The sequence below is a fragment of the Vigna angularis genome, chromosome 8, assembly GCF_016808095.1.
Source record: "Vigna angularis cultivar LongXiaoDou No.4 chromosome 8, ASM1680809v1, whole genome shotgun sequence".
Classification (NCBI taxonomy): domain Eukaryota; kingdom Viridiplantae; phylum Streptophyta; class Magnoliopsida; order Fabales; family Fabaceae; genus Vigna; species Vigna angularis.
This window is the reverse complement of record NC_068977.1, coordinates 17104524-17124787: the sequence shown is the minus strand read 5'-3', so window position 1 is coordinate 17124787 and position 20264 is coordinate 17104524. Positions and strand designations below refer to the sequence as shown.

General features: G+C 36.3%; 1 pseudogene; it reads right to left on the bottom strand.

Annotated features, from left to right (window-relative positions):
* Positions 1-13864: 13864 nt before the first annotated feature.
* Positions 13865-14754, bottom strand: LOC108344387 (BAG family molecular chaperone regulator 1-like; annotated as a pseudogene).
* Positions 14755-20264: the final 5510 nt, after the last annotated feature.

The window sequence follows — 20264 nt, the reverse complement described above, 5'->3', positions numbered from 1 at the left end:
TAAACTAGCATTCTATGACAACCTGTCATCGCTCAACACTGTATCAAATAACAGAATATGTATTTCTGTGATATGGGGAAAATGGGACCTATTCAAATGTCAAATTGGTATTCCCTTCTTAGTACCTTGGTAAAAAACAACTTTTAATGTCAAAGCATATATCAATTGGTTCAATTGATCAAATCCTAACTTCTCAATCAACATAACTCAACCAGGACAAATCAACATAACAAGCATCCAATAGACCAAACTCAGCATATCAATTTCATAACACAACTCAATTATGAAATTACAGATTTTAAGATAACTATAACATTAAAAATAATGCAATTAGCTTCGCTTACCTGAGCAACAACTCATAAGACCTTAACTAGCGAAACTCCTCCCAACTTGCATTATGTTCTATCTACACATAGAAACATATGAAGAACGATCAAGACATGTGATTATGATAACTATTTAATAAAGAAACATGTAGATGACTAAAAAGACGCATGCAAGTGGAAGAAAGCTCACGTGCAACCGATAATAGAAAAAAGTCGAGAAAATAACTTAAACTCAACTTACGCAAACAGAAAAAATGATCAGTCCAAATCGAATATCTCATTGCAAATATCAATCTTGTGGTCTCGAATCTTCAATCATACAAGAAAAGAGGAAGAACTCTCAAAGAGATGTTAGAAAACTCTAAAAAAATGATTTCTAGAATGATGATGTATTTTAAAATAATGAAACACATTTATAACAAAATTATTTATATCAAAACCTTTTAACATTAAAATAATAAAATATCATTGTTTTTAAATCCCTGTCACTTTTAAAATGACATTTTATATATCTTTACAATTATTTACTTGTATTTCTTTCCTTCAATATTTCATGGAGAAGTTTATCCAGATAACCTAAATCAATTAGCTTGTGATATAGATAACAATTATTTGTTAAATATGTAAATGTGAGAATAGTTTTAAAAAATTAAAAAATTATCTACTTCTTCATTAGTAATATTTTTAAAAATAAAAATAAAAAACTACGTAAAAACAAATTACGATTAATCAAAATCTTGTTATATCGAAGTAGATGAATATACAAGTTATAATATTTGCTCTTAACATACGATTTTATTAAATTAAAGCTTAAGGAAGAAAACAAAAAACGGATATCATGTTAAAGCTTCAATATTCTTCTATTTTAAACATGATTTTTTAGCACTTATAATTGTTATACAACAAAATAATTGCAAGAAAAGAAATTAAAAATATTCTTAATTTAATATCCATATAAACTAAATACTTATATTTTTCATAGATCTATCCACAAATTTTGATGTAAAATGAGTATTTAAGCTTTAATATGCTTAATATCTTGGTTCAGAAATACAAAAGTAAAAGACGTGACCTTCCTTCAAAGCTTTAGCTATTCTCTTCTATATCGTACCTAGTGGAGACCTAACATTCAACACCGTTCGGTTCATCCACTCATGACCGTTTGGTACATTCGCTACAGTTAACCAGGTCAAAGATTGGGCCGCACCAGCGTTTAAGTTATTGGACCAATAGTCCAGTAGATGATAAAATAATCAAAGATATCTGATTAAAGATATTGATAAGCTATTTATGAGCAACTGACCGAATCTAAGGTAAGTTTGTTTTTATTTTATTGGATCCATGCTAGATTAGGTCAATGAGACAACTTATAAATATAAGCTCGAGGCCAAATGTCAGGTACGTTCCACTTACATTCTACTCACACTACCTCAACTCATACTAATATTCTCAAATACTCAAATAGTGATAATCATTTACTAGACGTTCAATTAAGAGCCAAAGTTCTTCAATCACACGCCTAACTTGGGCGTCGGTGTGCCTTTTGCAGGTACCTCCCCCCACTATCAAGAAGGAAACCGTACGGCTCTCACTGAAGACCGAGTGGTTGTAGAAGAGCGAGCAACTCAGATTGAAGGAAGGCAGGCGATTTAAGCAGTCCAAGCATTCGGAAGCAAGGAAGACACGTCAGAAAAGTTAGTCTCTCGGTCCTACAAAATATCTATCGAAACATTTTGACGCCCACCGTGGGACCGGGGGGCATCCCTTATAACCACAAGGAACCAGACAAGGATGCAGTCTCACCATCAACGTCAACAAGCTTCTACGGCTTTATAGATAATTATTTTGATATAGATTCATTTTATTATTTAATTTACATGATTTAATTTAAATATCTTAATTCAATATTATAATATTGTTCAAGATTTATTAAGGGTCCAATGATGCACTCACCACTTAGCCAAATTTGGCATTAAGTGTTCAACCATGTCATAGGAATTCGGTCATTCGGCCTCGCAGGTATTAGGTCGTTCAGCCTCACAAGAATTCGGCCATTCGGTCTCGCAGGTATTAGGTCGTTCGGCCTCACAGGTATTTGGCCGTTCGGCCTCACAAGTATTCGGCCCTTCAGCCTCAACTATTAAGCCATTCGACCTCACAAGTATTCGGCCCTTCGGCCTCAACTAATAGGTCATTCGGCCTCAACTATTAGGCCATTCGGCCTCACAGGTATTTGGCTGTTCCGCCTCACAGGAATTCGCCCATTCAGCCTCACAGGTATTTGGCCCTTCGGCCTCAACTATTAGGCCATTCGGCCTCAAAGGTACTCGGGATTTCGGCCTCCACTACTCGGCCTTCCATGGCCTTAGGGTATAGCTCGAGCAGACCTTGGTCTTTCTCTCTCTCCCGTTCGGTCACAAAGCATAAATCACCCACAGCTCATTCAAGACATCTTAATACGGATTCCTCGTCATTGACCGTCAAACATTCAACAAAAGACTGAACGGTCTTATTTGCTTGGCTGACCGGCCTTATAACAACCTATTTTGACATTAATGCATTAGTTTGTTAGGCTACTATTTTTCTCACCATGTAAAATTGGAGTTTATATATTTCTTCAGTGCAGGTGATAGGATCCTACAAATCATAACGTCGAGAGGTAAAACCCTCTCTCTAGAAAGTTCTCCAGGAACTCCTACTGCAAAGCTGAATGATAAATCTCATTCCCTAGGAAGAACTCTTAGGTCAAAGTCACAAAGCCGAACGGTAAAGCCCGTTCACTAGGAAGAACTCCTAGCTCAAAGACCGAGAGGTAAATCCCTCTCGGCAACTAGAAGGCTAAAGATAAGACCGAGAGGTAAATCCCTCTCGTCAACTAAAAAGTTGATGCCGAAGAGCGAGAGGTAAATCCCTCTCGCCAGAAAGTTAAAGTCGAAGACCGAGAGCTAAACCCCCTCTCGGCCGAGAGGTAAATCCCTCTCGCCATAAAGATGAAGTTAAAGATCGAGAGGTAAATCCCTCTCGGTCGAGAGGTAAATCCCTCTTGCCAAAAAGTTGAAGTCAAAGACCGAGAGGTAAATCCCTCTCGCCCGAGAGATAAATCCCTCTCGACAACAAACTGAAGTTAAAAACCGAGAGGTAAATCCCTCTTGCCAGAAAGTTGAAGTCAAAGACCGAGAGGTAAATTCCTCTCGCCAACAAACTGAAGTTAAAAACCGAGAGGTAAATCCCTCTCGGTTCATGTTGAAGGCTGAGAGGTAAATCCCTCTCGTTTCATGTTGAACGCCAAGAGTTAAATCCCTCTCGGTTCATGTTGAAGGTCGAGAGTTAAATCCCTCTCGGTTCATGTTGAAGGCCGAGAGGTAAATCCCTCTCGGTTCATGTTGAAGACTGAGAGGTAAATCCCTCTCGTCTGAGAGGTAAGTCCCTCTCGGCCGAGAGGTAAGTCCCTCTCATTGAAGAAAAGAACGAGAGGTTAATCCCTCTCGTTGAAGAAAAGACCGAGAGGTAAATCCCTCATGTCAACCAGAGAGTTGAGGTCAAAGGCCGAGAGGTAAATCCCTCTCATCAATCGAGAAACTCTCATTACAATGACCGAATCACATGTATTCAACCTTACAAGTAAACAACCGTTCGGCCACTCGGCTTCAGGTATTCGGCCATTCGGCCTATACTTCTCGACCTTCCATGGCCTTGGGTACTAAGTTCATTTGACATCCACTACTTAAACCGTCCGGTCCAAAGAAGAAGCAACGACTTAAAGCACATGGAAAGCAAGCTCCTCACTACAGGGAAAACAGACTTCCTCAAGCTCATAAGTCCTATAGTTAACCTCGGCTAAAGCTGAACGCTTAACTCAGACTTGGGGGGCATATGTATCGTACCTAGTGGAGACCGAACGGTTAACATTCAGCACCGTTCGGTCCATCCACTCAAGACCGTTTGGTCCATCCGCTACAGTCAATCAGGTCAAAGATTGGGCCACACCAGCGTTTAAGTTATTGGGCCAATAGTCCAGCAAATGATAAAATAATCAAATATATCTGATTAAAGATATTGATAAGATGTTTATGAGCAACTGACCGAATCTAAGGTAAGTTTATTTTTATTTTATTTGATCATGCTATATTAGGTCCATGAGACAACTTATAAATATAAGGTCGAGGCCAAATGCCAAGCACGTTCCACTTACGTTCTACTCACACTCAACTCATACTGATATTCTCAAATACTCAAATAGTGATAACCATTCTCTAAATATTCAATTAAGAGTCAAAGCTCTTCAATCACACACCTAACTTAGGTGTTAGAGTGCCTTTTGCAGGTACATCCCCCCTCTGTCAAGAAGGCAATCGTACTACTCCCACTGAAGACTGAGCGGTCGTAGAAGAGCGAGAAACTCAGACTAAAGGAAGGCAGGCGATTTAAGCAGTCCAAGCATTCAGAAGCAAGGAAGACACGTCAGAAAGGTTAGTCTCTCGGTCCTACAAAATATCTACCGAAACATCTTCTAAAAGAAAGTTAGATAATAAAACACACTAGGATATGGTTTAACAAATCACAATGTTTAGTTACTATTGCAATGAAAAAGATGAATATTTTCAAAAATATGACTTTACATTGAAGGCTACTTACATTAATTAAGGAAAGAGTTTACTATGATAATTGTAAGAGTGTAGAAATATAGAATTTAGAACTATAATATGTTTAACATAATAAGATTTGATTATTTTAATATTAAAAATTTAAAGTATAAATAGAGTAACACTCCGATCTTTGAGATGCCATGGTGTAATTTTTTTCAAAACCTTTGTATAAAGCATTCAATTCAAATGCGAAATCAAATCATAACTATAAACATTGTTTGAGAATATTAGAATATCACTTTTACATAAACATACTGAATCTGAAAACTTTTAAATAATAGAAAATAAATAATAAATCCCTAAACATAACATCCCAACTCTCGCCAGCTACTTAGATCCGATCTCATCTGCAAACCATATCTACTTCCGTACAAATACGATCATCGTAAGTGGAAACCACAACCACAACATTTCAAGGTGAGCAACCAGAAATATCATCAAATAAATCAATATAACATTTATATCATAGTTGTTAACTCTTTATCACAATTCTATTACATCCAACAATCAACAATACTCAATAAGACTACAATAACCATCATCACACTCCTAAATCATTCCCTTAACCGAAATATGTATTATTCCCATTAACTCTACCTCACCTGACGAGCAAAGACAACCTGTGCCTATACCAAAATCCCTTATAATATCTTATCATCTTCTATACTTCCACACATATATTCCATTTTACCGAAACAAAACAATTCGAGTGGTCCTCCACCGTAGCTTCGGACCTGTCTCCCCTGCTCCAAGATGTCTCACGAAACTTAACTCAACATGAGTTGGAACCCTACGGGCAAGAAATCCATCCCTTTCTACCCTCTCGCAAGAGGAAAGAATAGCACTCGAATTCCAGTCTCTTCTACCGCCTCTCAAGGACGAAGAGACAAATATCTTTCACCGTCTCTCAAAGACGAAGAGATTCACCTTTCTACCCCATCACAAGAGGAAAGGTGATTACCTGATGGAAGCAGCTTCACTCTTTAAGAATGAGCATCTTCTCGGACCAGAGGTGGCAACGAAATTGGAAAACGCAGATGCAGTTAGAGACGCACGGAAGGTGTTTGATGAAATGTCTGGTGCGGTTTTGGAGTGTATAGGTAGAGGTTCTAGCTCAGACGACCTTCCAAGGGGAAAGGAAGCTAGAGGATAAGTGTGCTAAGAAGGCACAAGTCAGTGAACTTGAAAGTGAGAACTGGCTGGACAATTCAGCAGCATTTCTTTATACAATTCAAGTTACCATTACAAAGGATTTGGCTTCTCTTTTATAGATGAAGAGAAACGTGCCTAGCAAGCTACTGGACATATTAGCAATGTACATGAAGCTCTATAAGAAGTGTGCAGGAGAAGCTATACAGTTGGCCACATGTTCCATACGGTAAATATTGAAAACATGCTTTAAAAGAAAGTGGAAACGCTGGTTTGCTTGGTTGGCCGTATGCTGTATATCAGCTTTGCTTTTCTAATCCAAAAAGCACTTCCTTTCTTCCTTTCTTTACCTCCTTTGCTTCCCTTAGTTCACCAAGCTTCTTTGGTTGATTGGCTATGGTTTTCCACTCTTATTAGTGACCTACAAAACAAGGTAAATGTATTTAGTTAAAGAGAACATTCTAAGACTTAGAAAGAAAAGATTAATTCATTTATTCAACTTCCCTTTCTTGGTCTTAGAGTAAAGTTGATACTTCTTTGGATGGGAGGTCCCTAAAGGGGTTGCCATCATTCCCTCCCTTTTTAAAAACGATTTATCTTCAAATCGGGAAGAAAGAAAGAAGCACAACTTTGGTTTTTATGTTCCTCCGGGATCAAAAATATATCTACAAAAGATTGCAAAAATGAGTATGATGAAGAAGATGTAAACAAAGATAAGAAGACAAAAGAAAAGTCTTGTATTTTTGAAAAAGATTTTCAGAAATTTAGGCTTGGAAAAATGGAAAATTCCATAGTCCCAAGTTATTGGATTTTTATCTTGAGTTACTTATTTACACAAAGGTAACATTAACTCAAGTTTTGAATTGCCATATTTTGAAAAGGATTGCACAGAATATGGGATGGCAGTTGATTTAAAAGAAAAATGAATAATGGAAGAGTGCACAATAAATGGAAAAGAAGTAAAGAACGAGAACACTTCCCTTTTAGGTTCCATGGTGATGGTAAGAGTAGGAGTTGCCAGCATTAGCAAGAGCTCCTTCTCTTTACTTTCCTCTGCTTTCTTCTTTTCTTCTTCTCTTTTCTTTTCCTCTTTCCTTGTCTCTCTTTCCTTACTCTCTTCTTCTTCTTTCTCTCTTTCTTGTCTCTCTTCTTCTTCTATCTCTCTTTCTTGTCTCTCAACATCTCTTTTTAGCTTTAATTCTATTTGCTTAGCTTGCAGCTCCTTAAGGTTAATCTTAAATTCTAGTTCTCTAATAAGGAAACCATTATCATTTAAGCTTTCAAGAAATATTTTTCCTTCTTCAATGTAATCTCTCAAGAATTGGAGGTTTCTCTTAATAGTTGAACGTACAAACTCTTTTCTCATGTAAGATTTTAATTCAGACCAATTATGAATGGGAGATTTTCTACCTATCCTAACATGATATTGTCTCTCATCCCACCACTCTCTTACTTGCCTTTCAAATCTAGATGTGTAGAGACTAAGGACATAAGATTCACTATTGCTAGAATGAAAATAGGATTCAGGTTTACTTTTTCTAGCAATAAATGGATGCATGTCATTAATGTCCTTTTCCCAAGCTAGGTATGTTAATGCACCAATATCTGCACCAAAGTATGGAATATTTGCCCTAGCTTGTTTATACAATTCACCATCAATCTGATCAAATTCATGAAAGGAACAAGTCCTTTTTCTAGCTTCATCAAGTTTTCTTTTAATATCTTTGAAACTAATGGATTGATCAAAACTAGAAGACTAAGAGGACCTATATGAACAAGAAGACGGATAGGAAGTATAACAAGACATCAAAAACTTTTTTTGATTTTTGTGAAGGATTTCTAGAAAGATTCTAGGGGTAAAATGAACCAAATAGCTCCCAGGAAGGAGATGTGAGTCATAAATGGACAAGCTTAAGAACCTTGTCCTTCCTAGCCAGAGTGTCTTTGGTTGTTTCTTACCTTAGTGTCTAGGTAGAAATCTTTCAAAACTTTTTAAATGCAAGAATGCTATGCAACTAGAAACCAAATGAAGGTTTATCTAAATGAAACGCGCTCCTATGTATCACGGAGACTTAAAACATAAAAGTCAAGCAAGCAACCTCATATGCTCACTCCTCTTAATCCAACGTCAAAGTCCCACCTAGACTCTCTTACCAACTTTCTTCAAATTCTAAAACCAAAATAAAAAACGGAACTTCCCATTCTAATTTAAAACACACAAATTGTGTTATAAATTTGAATATAATATTGCAAAATATCTTGTTGTTGAACGTTGATACTCTTTCGCAAGCTTTGGGTTTCAGCGTAAATGGTGCTACCAATATTCTTTTATTAGGTTGCAACGTTCTAATTTTATTAAAAATTATATTCACTAGCAGATTTTTGGCAGATATTTTGGATCTTTGGATCATACTTGGTTCACCAGCTCTATAAATAGAGTATTTCATTCACTCCAAAATCATCATCAGAAATCATTCTTCTTTCATTCTCTTTGCTCTTGGTTTCATACTTTCTCTTTTCTTCTTTTCCTAAAAATATTTTGGGTTTATTTTATTCTCTTTTTAGAGATCCTTGCTAGTTTTGAGATCCTCAGAAATTCTGAGAAGTTCCTGTTGTATCCTGGGGGGCTTGCGCAATACACCGCGGATAAGTCCTTAAGGACAGTGATCTACACGCCTAAGGAAATCCTTTGTTCATGATCTTTATTCTTTTATTGTCAGCTTTTACAACAATCTTAAGGACTTATGGCTGACAACAACAACATGCCGTCGGAGAGCCAAACCATTGTTTTCGGAACTCAAACGGTCCTTCGCGAAATCACTTCTGGGCGTGTTAAAAGTTGACGTCTTCTCTAGAAGAACTTCCGGAGGCTGGCAAGGTGCTCGCTACAACGGTGGCTTCTGATCGCATTTGTATGGACCACGAATGAGGATGAAGAAGAGGGAGACAAGGCGACAACTTGGAGTTCGTTGGAGTTAGGATGATGAATCCTAATTTTCATATGTCGTGCCTTTGAGGAAAGGTGGAAAAGATTTCTCTCTAGAGAAAGAAAAAGAAATAAGAAGATGAGGTTAGGTACTTCAGTAATTTTTTGTATACTTTACCTACAAATGAGAGAAGCACAACCAAGTATTTTCTCGTTTACCAATCTTAAATATTTTTAAAATGTGGGGTTATAGGTAATTCTACTTAATTACTCGAAAAAATAAATTTGGTTTTTCACCTAATGATGTTGAGTACTCTAAATTTGAAAATGGTGATTGTGTCATTATATGTTTATATGTGGATGACATGTTAATTTTTGGTACATGCAATGAGATTGTCATTAGAACTAAATTGTTTCTAGGATCATATTTTGAAATGAAAGACATGGGTGAAACCAATGTAATTTTAGGTGTTAGAGTCATAAGGAAGGGGGATAGTATATTACTATCCCATGAACAATACATTGAGAATCTTCTTAAGAAGTTTGGTTATTTTGATTTCAAACCCGTAAGTACCCCTTATGATGTTATCTCTAAATTAATGAAAAATATAGGAGAATCATTATCTCAGCCTCAGTATGCCAAATAATTGGGAGCTTACTACACTTGATGAGCTTTTCTAGACCTGATATTGCTTATGCAGTAGGTAGACTGTGTAGGTACACTCAATGTCCAAATCAAGAACATTGGGATGCACTTTCTAGGCATATGAGATAATTAAGAGGTTCAATGGATTATGCCATTGAATATAATGAATTTCCCGTTGTACTAGAAGGGTACAATGATGCTAACTGGATCTCTGATTCAGATGAGACAAAATCTACTAGTGGTTATGTATTCACACTTGGGGGTGGTGCGATTACATGGAGATCAGCCAGACAAACAAGTATTCCAAGATCAACAATGGAATATGAGTTTGTCGCTCTTGAGATGGCTGGTAGTGAGGCTGACTGGTTGAAAAACTTTTTAGCAAACATTCCGCTAGGAATGAAACCAACCCCATCGATGTCAATACAGTGTGATTGCCAATCGGCAATAACTATAGCTAAAAACAAGAATTACAATGGAAATAATAAACATATCCAATTGTGACACAATTTGGTGAAGCAGTTGCTAAAGAGTGGAACTATTTTCATTGATTATGTGAAGTCATAACGAAATCTAGTAGATCCTCTGGCAAAAATCCTGGGAAGACAAATGATATTAGAAACATCGAGGCGAATGTGACTTTAGCCACTAGCTAACAAACAAGTGATGGTAACCCAACCTTTGTGATTGGAGATCCCATGAATATGGTTCATATGGGTAAAAACAAGTCACTTGTTAGTTCTGATAGAACTAATTTTTTTTTTAAAATCAAATATGTCAATTCCTATGGCGTGTGTGAAACTTCTAGAGACTGCATTATTGAGAAGTTAAACTTTGTAATTAAACAAAGTTTTTAATGATCTTCATATCCCTTATGGGTGGTGTATGATTTGCAGGATACACTTGATGAAATTACCTATATGAGTGTCAAGTGGGGCTGCTTGCATGAGATCTTGGCATGATCTCTAGAGCACTCATGAATATCGGGCACGCGCACGGCCTAGTAAGCGCATCACAGCGATAACAACAAGGATTGTAGGGGTGTATTGTGATTCATAAACCTCTAACACACTCAAGTATCTTTGGTTCACATAGCTTGCTATACCAACTATACTGTGTGATAAGTTTATCGATCTAGGACTGGTTCATATAGTCCAATATACCAGCTCTGATGCATTACATCTTATAAAACCCAGAACTTTTTTTTTCTTCTTTTCTTTCTTTCAATCTTTGTTTCTTATCTTTTGCAATATGTGGGGGATTGTTATAAATTTGAATATAATATTGCAAAATATCTTGTTGTTGAACGTTGATACTCTTCCGCAAGTTTTGGGTTTCAGCGTAAATGGTGCTGCCAATGTTCTTTTATTAGGTTGCAACGTTCTAATTTTATTAAAAATTATATTCACTGGCAGATTTTTGGAAAATATTTTGGATGCTTTGGATCATGGGCTTGGTTCACCAGCTCTATAAATAGAACACTTCATTCACTCTAAAATCATCATCAGAAATCATTCTTCTCTCATTCTCTTTTCTCCTGGTTTCATACTTTCTCTTTTCTTCTTTTCCTAAAAATATTCTGGGTTTATTTTATTCTCTTTTTAGAGATCCTTGCTAGTTATGAGATCCTCAGAAATTCTGAGAAGTCCCTGTTGTATCCTAGGGGGCTTGGAGAATACACCGCGGATAAGTCTATAAGGACAGTGATCTACACGCCTCAGGAAATCCTTTGTTCGTTATCTTTATTCTTTATTGTCAGCTTTTACAATAAACCAAACTTTCTCTTTCCTATTTTCTCCACCCCCAACATGGGACCCTCACTCTTCATTCCACTAAAAGACTAAGTCTTTGATTTTCTCTCTCATCCTACCCATTACTCAATACCTTCCTTCTGCATGAATAAAAAAAGCCATCATATTCTAACAACTTTTTTAAACAACTTTTTGACAATAAATTACGTATCACTATTTTATTGGTTCGTATATTTTAAACAGACCAATCACGAGCTACCACGTAAACGGTTGTCAAAAAGTTGTTAAAAAAAGTTGTTAAAAAGAGTTTTTCCATAAAAAAAAAAACGCTCCTCCCCATCCTCTTTCCATTTTAAATTCTCCTTTCAACACCCTTCCTCAGTTTCTTCTTCCCTTTTCTCTTTCATTGTTTCCAAAACCCACACACACTACCATCACCTTTACGTCAACTAACAACCTTTAACCATTCTATGCAAAACCCTCTTCCTTATTTTCTCGGCTTCTCTATCCACCACCACTAAAACCCTTATACCAACTTCCCCGTACTTTCAAAATCAACAGCCCTACTAATCTACCCTTTTGAGAAAGCAACCGGAACTCCAATCCACAATGTTTTCATCTCTGATGCTGCCAAGCAACTAACTTACAACCCTACCCCTCCTATGCTCAACGAGATTCTCAATCATCAACAAACACATAAACATACACACATATATATATATATATATATATATATATATATATATATATATATATATATATATATATACACACACACACACACAACTCTCATGCAACCCAAAACGGCCCCATATTATCAAAACATCACTCAACCCCATGCATACATAGAAACATAGATAGATCATGGTCACTCCCCTTACCAGGATTCAAAAGAGCTTTGCTAACGTCTTTGACACTACAGGAAATGTGCTGATTACCGAAGGCATATTATCGACAGTCTTTAGTCCTTCGGTATGGTTCATTTACCGAAGGCTTTCCCGACGGCTCTCATTAAGTTATTTATCGACAGTCATGAGCTGGTGACATAACATACCGAGGGTCTTTGGCCTTCAGTAATGTCCGCAATAGTTTAAGTTCTCGGATTGGGTATTCGTTCCCATATACTCAGAATTTCCCCAATTTCCCTCCCCTTTGCCCTCGTCTCCAGCTCTCCTTCCCTTTCCTTCCCCATTGTGCTTGTGCCATGAATTAACGGTGTTGTTGTCGTCTCAACAATCTTGTGGTGCTCTCGTCTCCGTTGCTTGGTTGGTTCATTGACGGCGGTTTGGGGGTTGTGTGCTAGGTTCGGTGACACTACCTTGTGGGTTGTGATGGTTGGTCGTTTGTGCCGATTTGGGGGTTCTGTGGCGGTGTGGCGACGGTGTTGTGGCGGTGTGGCGATGGTGTTGTGGTGGCGTGACGACGGTGCTATAGCGACGTGACTAGGCTTCCACTGTCGTAGGGCGACGCCAATGTAGGGGGTTTGTGACGAGGTAAGAGGTGTTCTCTGAACTTGTGAATGAACTGTGTGAATGAACTGTGTGCAAATGTATAATGAAAACCTCTAATTCACTTCCATTCCTAATGAAAGAGGTGTGCTCTGAACTTGAAATTCACTGAAACAAAGATTAACAAAAGTAATGAATTAGGCATTAGTGTAACTGCATTGTGGTTTGTGTTGTGACTGCCTTAGGCATTGGTGTATATATTGCTCATATTATGTTCTTAGAAACTTTAGTGACTCTTGTAGACATAGGTCTGAAAGTGAAAAATAAAAAACTTAGCAAATTTCATCTGTCACAGCATTACACGGGTCATTGTTGATATATAATCAATAGTTATGATTTCATCTTCTCTGCTTCCAAAACACCTTTTGCACTTGGCTTACTATCATTGGCTGAACTAGTAAAACCCTTTTCTATGAGTCTTTTTGTAACTTGTAGCACCCACAAGAACCTAAGATACTGAGAAACTGTTAAAGTGTCATCAACCAATGGTCCAATGCTGCTTCACCAAGAAATACAACCAAACCTATGGCAATAAATGGTAATGAAAACAAAGCAAAACCATTGTTTAAATGGGATTTTAAACACTCAAACATACCTGCCCTTAAGGTTAAATCATAATGTTTGCTTCCAATAACATAGTTTAGAAGTTCTTATAATAATATTGTAGCTATCCATCAAAAATAGGGTCATCTATTTGGTAAGTGAGATCACTGGACACCAAAATCACAGAAATGTAACTTTTTCTATGATAATCACTGTGATAGCAACCCATTTATTTTTGAAGTATAAGTGAAGATTATAAAGGGTTGCAAACAAATCTAAAAACAGAAAAAGAACGTAAAACAGATCACACTCAAAGTGAAAGATAAACCTTAATCACATCCACACAAGTGAGAGCACATGGTATGGTAGTTAGTTAAAGAGTTCCCAATAGAACTTGGGAAGACCTGAACTATTGGACATTGGGGGTGGTGGGGGAGATGATGTGGATTTAACAGGGATTAATGGTGGGGCAAAATCAAATAATTCCCAATTTGTGGTAACTACAACTCTTGAGGTGGAATTCCTTGAGGGTTGATGTTATTCTTCATGGTAAAGTTCTAGGAAATTTTCATTTGAGTTCCTTGGTTGTTTTTGTTGTTGTTGTTCCTGAATTGGTGCTAAGGGTAATCTGTTATGTCCATTTGAGTGCTTTTCTTGTTGGTCTAAATCTGGTCCCAGTTTTTGGCCATTTGAATGCTTTTGTTGATGTGCACTGGTGCATGATGTCCATTGCTACCAAGCAAGGAATTCTTAATCTTCAGCTAATCCAGAGTTTCAACATACTTTTGAACTCTTTTTACCTTCAAAATTAATGTTTCACTAACATTAGAACTAGAAGTGCTTAAACAAATGTAATTTGAGATACACTGATAAACAAAAATCAGTAAAATGCATCTCAGTATCTGGCATTACCTGAATTTTCCTCTTTAATTTCACATCCCCTTCAACCATTATACCATCTAGTTTAAGCAATTGATTCATCAATAACTCAATCAAATTAAGCACATATGTTTCTACAAATCTTCCACCTTTGTTGATAATTCACTAAAATGCTGATACTTAACCAAATCCAATCACTGATCATTAGCAACCACAACACATACCATCCTTGCAAGCCTATCTACTTCCAAGTTGATTTCAGAGATTAATTTTGCAGCTTTCTCCATCTTAGCATTCTTCCTTCTTTCTAACAACCTCTTCTCTTGACTAATAGGGTCTTCAACTAGCACTATCTTGGATTTATCCTTCACCCCAAACATGTGAAGAAAGGCCTTTGAATCCCTTTCCAACTATTGTTTGATTATTTTGTTTGCCCAAATTCAATTCTGGACTATTAAATTAATGGAATGAAATCTAATGAACAAACCTAACTACAAAAAAAATTTAGAACTCAAAATTTGGCTATAGGAGTTGCCAATTTTCACATTTTTCCTTGCTGGACAGCCCCTTTGAATTGACAAATTCTGCTCCTTCTCCACTTCCTAAGATGCCACCTTAGTTGGAAAAGGTTTCTAAAACTGGACTGCACCTCAAAGTCTTCAGAACACCACAATTTCACACATAAATTAGCACCAAAGCATATCAAAAACTGCACCAGAAATGGTCACTGGACAACACCAAAATCTGACTTGAATTGGTCAATTTTAACATGCCAAAAAGCTTAAAACCAATACAAATAGGTGTAGAATAGAAGTAGGCACTCAAATGGATTCTAAGAAAGGTTCTTCAATAGATGAAGAAAGCAAGAAAAATTGAAACATGTTTTGCTCCAAGCAAAATGGAATTTTATACCAACTTCATCAAAACAACACTTAAATTTTTCAACTCTACACCAAAAAATTGACCTAAGATTGGTGGTTTTAAAAGTGAATTCGTGCATAAGTGATTCTGACTCTTTGATAATACTTTCAGCAACTTTAAAAGTGTGCTTAAAAGGTGAGAATTTGCAACCAGACCTAATGTACACTTATTTTAACTAATGTGAACATCTTAACATGTCTATAGTGGTGAAATGGACCTAGGAAACTATTCAAAAGCATAGAATTAGGTACAACTCAAAATTTGAGTACTTGAAACCTAAAAAGTATGCTTATAAGGGTGAGAATTTGCACCCAGACCTAATGTACACTTATTTTAAGTAATGTGAACATCCTAAAATGTCTAGAGTAGTGATATGGACCTAGGAAACTATTCAAAAGCAAAGAATTAGGTACAACTCAAAATTTGAGTAGTAAACCTAAAATGTGTGCTTATAAGGGTGAGAATTTGCACCCAAACCTAATGTACACTTATTTTAACTAATGTGGACATCCTAACATGTCTAGAGTATTGAAATGGACCTAGGAAACTATTCAAAAGAAAAGAATTAGATACAACTCAAAATTTTAGTACTTGAAACCTAAAAAGTGTGCTTATAAGGGTGAGGATTTGCACCCAGACCTAATGTACACTTATTTTAACTAATGTGAACGTCCTAACATGTCCAGAATAGTGAAATGGACCTAGTAAACTATTCAAAAGCAAAGTGAATTTGAGCCATATTCGGAACTTGCAAAGTGAATCTGAGTTGCAGTTTTGTTTTGTGCCTAATTAGAGTTCAAATAAGTGTATTTTGATTCATTAAAACTATTGAAATAATTACCAAAGTGTCAGAATGGCTTAGGCACAAAATCACTTCCAAAACCACCAATTTTGAGTCAATTTTGGGAAGTAGACAGGTTATTTTGAGTAGTAGTTTGGTTGGCTTAAATTTGAGTTTTAACATGTTTGTTTTCATCAAACAATTTCCTGAAGTGTTTAATTTTGATCTATAGCTGCTGTTGTGTGATTTTGAATCTCAAACCACCAATTTTCTGCTTATTGCATTAGTCCAATTTTTCCATTTCTGAATCTGTTTGGCATTTGGTAAATGGCTAAACATCTTGCAATTTTATTTCCTTGCAGAAATTTATTATCAAACCTGCAGCCCACCAGGGATTGGTCTGTTGATTGTGATTGTGTAGCTGGTTCTTCACTAAATTTGGTTTGTCACTAGATACTTTTATAGTTATTTGATTACCTAAAGGATGTTAATATGTATTATATATCCATGCTTTTATAGATATTTGATCGCTTAAATTATGTTGATGTCTATATTGCATGTTCATGTATATTGTCTTTCATTTATTAGGCTACAACTTGATTAAGTTAAGTAGTCATTTAAAATCCTATGGTACTACACATATTTTCAATGGAATGAGAAGGGTGAAAATACCATAAACACTTATAACTTACAAAATATGTGGAAGTTCTCTGTAAAAGGGAACTTCAGTAATAATAAGTTGTCTCCCCCAACTTTAATACACACCCCCTTAGGATGTCTAAGGCATTTCAATGCTGAGGACTTCTCTTGGCATATACATATTGTATGCTTATGATAGTAGTGTTCAAATTGTCATCCATGTTCGACTTGAGTAGTAATAGGTTTATTACTTATGTCACATGGAGTGTTGCTGTTTTGGCTAAGTTTGCCTTTGTTTGGCTTGTCACAAAACATGGCCCATTTTCCCAACCACCGTGGATGGATGTATGACCGTTGTTATAGCGGAAGGAGAGGTTTAAAGGAATCTTTTGTCATCGGAGTTGAAGAGTTTGTGGAGACGGCTCGACGATATCAATATTATGCTCTTGATGAAGGGATTCGATGCCCATGCATTAAGTGCGAATGTACAAGGATTTTGAAAGATGAAGACGTCAAAGTTCACCTATACCAAAAAGGGTTCATGCCTAATTACACGGTTTGGACATTTCACGGTGAAGAAATTCCTTCCACCTCCACTGCAGCTGAAAAGCGACTTGCATCAGGTTCGAATAATATTGTACATACATCTGAGATAGATCAATTTGCCTATATGGAAGAGATGGTCGACAATGCTCTTCATCGACATGCTGAACAAGAAACAAACGATAGTCATGATGAAGAGTCTCCAAATGAAACCACACAGAGGTTTTACAATTTACTGACAAAGGCAAATGAACCTGTATTTGAAGGTTCATTTGAGTCTAAATTGTCAATATGCATTAGACTAATGACTGGTAAATCTAATTGGAACGTTCCTAATCAAGCATTGGACTTCTTTAAAAAATTGATGTTAGATCTGACTCCGCCAAACAATTCTATTTCATGTACACTTCTAACTATAAATTCTATTACAAGCACAAGATCTGGGATGGGCGGTCCATGTTGATGAGGTCTTTGCACAGACTCATGTTCGGAAGGGCACTAATCAATTCGTTGATGAAAGATCTTGGAAGACTCATGTAAGCAAATAACAATGGTACTAATATTAATTTCTCATTATGTTATTGTATCATTCCCTAACATTGCTTTTAATGTTTGAACAGGAAGAATTTTCTACGAGACTTTCACAGATTAGATCCGAACATGGGTCAACTCCTACACCAGATGATGCGATTAATGAGGACGACGACATCCGTAGGACACAGTGCTGGGTCGATGTCATTGGTGGGAAGAAAAAGGGACGAGTGTACGGTGCAGGACAACTTGCTGCAAACTATACAACATCAAGAGGAGGTACTTTAAAGCACCAACCTTTTTCTTCCACAACTACTGCTGAAGAGACCATCGAGCACTTGACACAACTACTATAACAACGTGACCAAGAAAATCAAGATTTGAGAGAAAATTACAGTGACTTGAGAACCGAGTTTACAAACTTCAAGTCCCTGGTCATGAGAGTGTTGCCTGCTGCTTCAAGTAGTCATTCCACTGTCCCTCCGACTCAGTCACAACCCTCCCCGTCACCCGTTGTCCCTCAGTAGCTCACATCAGTCCAGCCCACATCAGTCCAGCCCACACCAGTCCAGCCATCTACATAACAACAGGATGATGAAGATCATTCTGATGATGAATGTGTGGATTATTAGTTTTATTTTGTTATTGAACATAGTTGTTAGAACATTTTTGATGTTACATTATGATTCTCTTACATTACATTTTCTAGATGAACAATTGTTTTATGTTTATGGTTTCATTTACAAATACAAGTTCTTAAATTTCAACAATACAAATAATGTTATTATATTGTTGTTTACTCTATTAATTATTGGATGACTTTGAAATGCATATTATGGAGGTTTGTCTTTGGTTTGAAATTGTTATACAAGTCTGTCTGTGATGTGAACATATTATGCAGGTTTGTGTGATTGGATAACAAATATAAATATCACTTAATTCTATCTGATAATTACCGAAAGTTTTTGCCCTTTGGTAATTACCGAGGGCTTTTGCTCTTCGCTAATAAGCTTTTTATATCATGAAAGATAAATAAAATAACTCAGCTTCTCACTCTTTTAAAAAAAAAAGACGATTATGTTGTCAACTTTATTCTCTCCTGCAGCCAAATTCTCTTTCTTCATAAAGTTGTCCATTAGTATGGAAAACCAAATTCTATCTTCAGACCCGCGTGGGCCCTACCTTTTGGCCAATTAAGAAAAAAATCACAAATGGAAAAAAGAAGCTATCTTGTGCAGTGGGCGGGATTCGGAGTCAAGACCTTCTTGGGAGCTTCCCAAACATCTACCACTTAACCAAATTGATTTCGTTGAAATGTTAACACAGAAGTTATTATATAAAACTTACTTCCCGAGATTTCGATTTTAAAGTACAAACAATTATTAATCAATTTTCATACAACTCCTAAATACTTTATCACCCAATACCATCCATAATTAATTCTTTAATATTAGAAATTTTAAAATAAAAATAAAAGATATTTTTGTTTTATCTCGGTTTTACATTTTTCAAACAAGATTCATTATTTAAAAACAAACATTTTCTCTTAAAGTCTTTCTCCGAGAGTTTTCTTTCTTCTTACTAGGTTTTCTCACCTTCTGTTCATCTATTTGAAGATTGAAGATCACTTAAGTGATCCTTGTGACAAACTCTTCATTTTTGTTTGGTCAGTTTTCCATTAGAATAAGTTAGTTTTCTACCCTTTTTTGGTTTGTGTGCATGTGAATCATCTTGGTTCACATGTAGTAATTAAGTCTTCTATATGAGTCTCTACTAATTAGTGGTTCTAATGGTGCGCCTTGACCGTTTTTGTGTTGTTCCTAGGTATAGATAGGACATCTTGTGAGCTTGAAGGGATTTGAGATTCTTTAGAGCAATTACATCTACCTTTAAAGTAAAGGAAGCTAATTGTACAAATTTTTTGTGTGATTAATACCTTGTAATTATTAATTGTATGCTTGTACAGTGTTTTGTCTATATGATTGAGTTATGTGATTGAGTATGATGTGTGGAATTGAAATTAGGGTTTTAATTTGGCTTACTTGAATTGTATGGTGAAATTGAGAATATTTCCTTATTAGTATTGTAGATTATGATATTGTTTGAATTGGTGAAGCTAGTGTAATTTGAAATTTGGTATGTGGGATCTCTAATAGTTGTTGAACTGTTTGGCAAGACTGAAATGTCATAAATCTACAAAATTATGTATAGTAGAATTATGTAGAGACGCTTAGCAAGAATATGCTCGTTAGGCAAAGCCAAAGTTAGAGAATTATTGACTTGATTGTCGCCGAGTGAAAATATACTCATTATTCAAAGTCAATGTTAGAGAGTTATTGACTTGGTGGTCGTTGGACGAGCTATTTGGTCAGGGATCTCACTGACTTAGTAGTAGTTGGGCTACTTTTGGGAGAATTTAAGTCTATGAGTTCCATTTTTAATTTCGTTGGACGAACTATTTGGTTGTTGGATGAG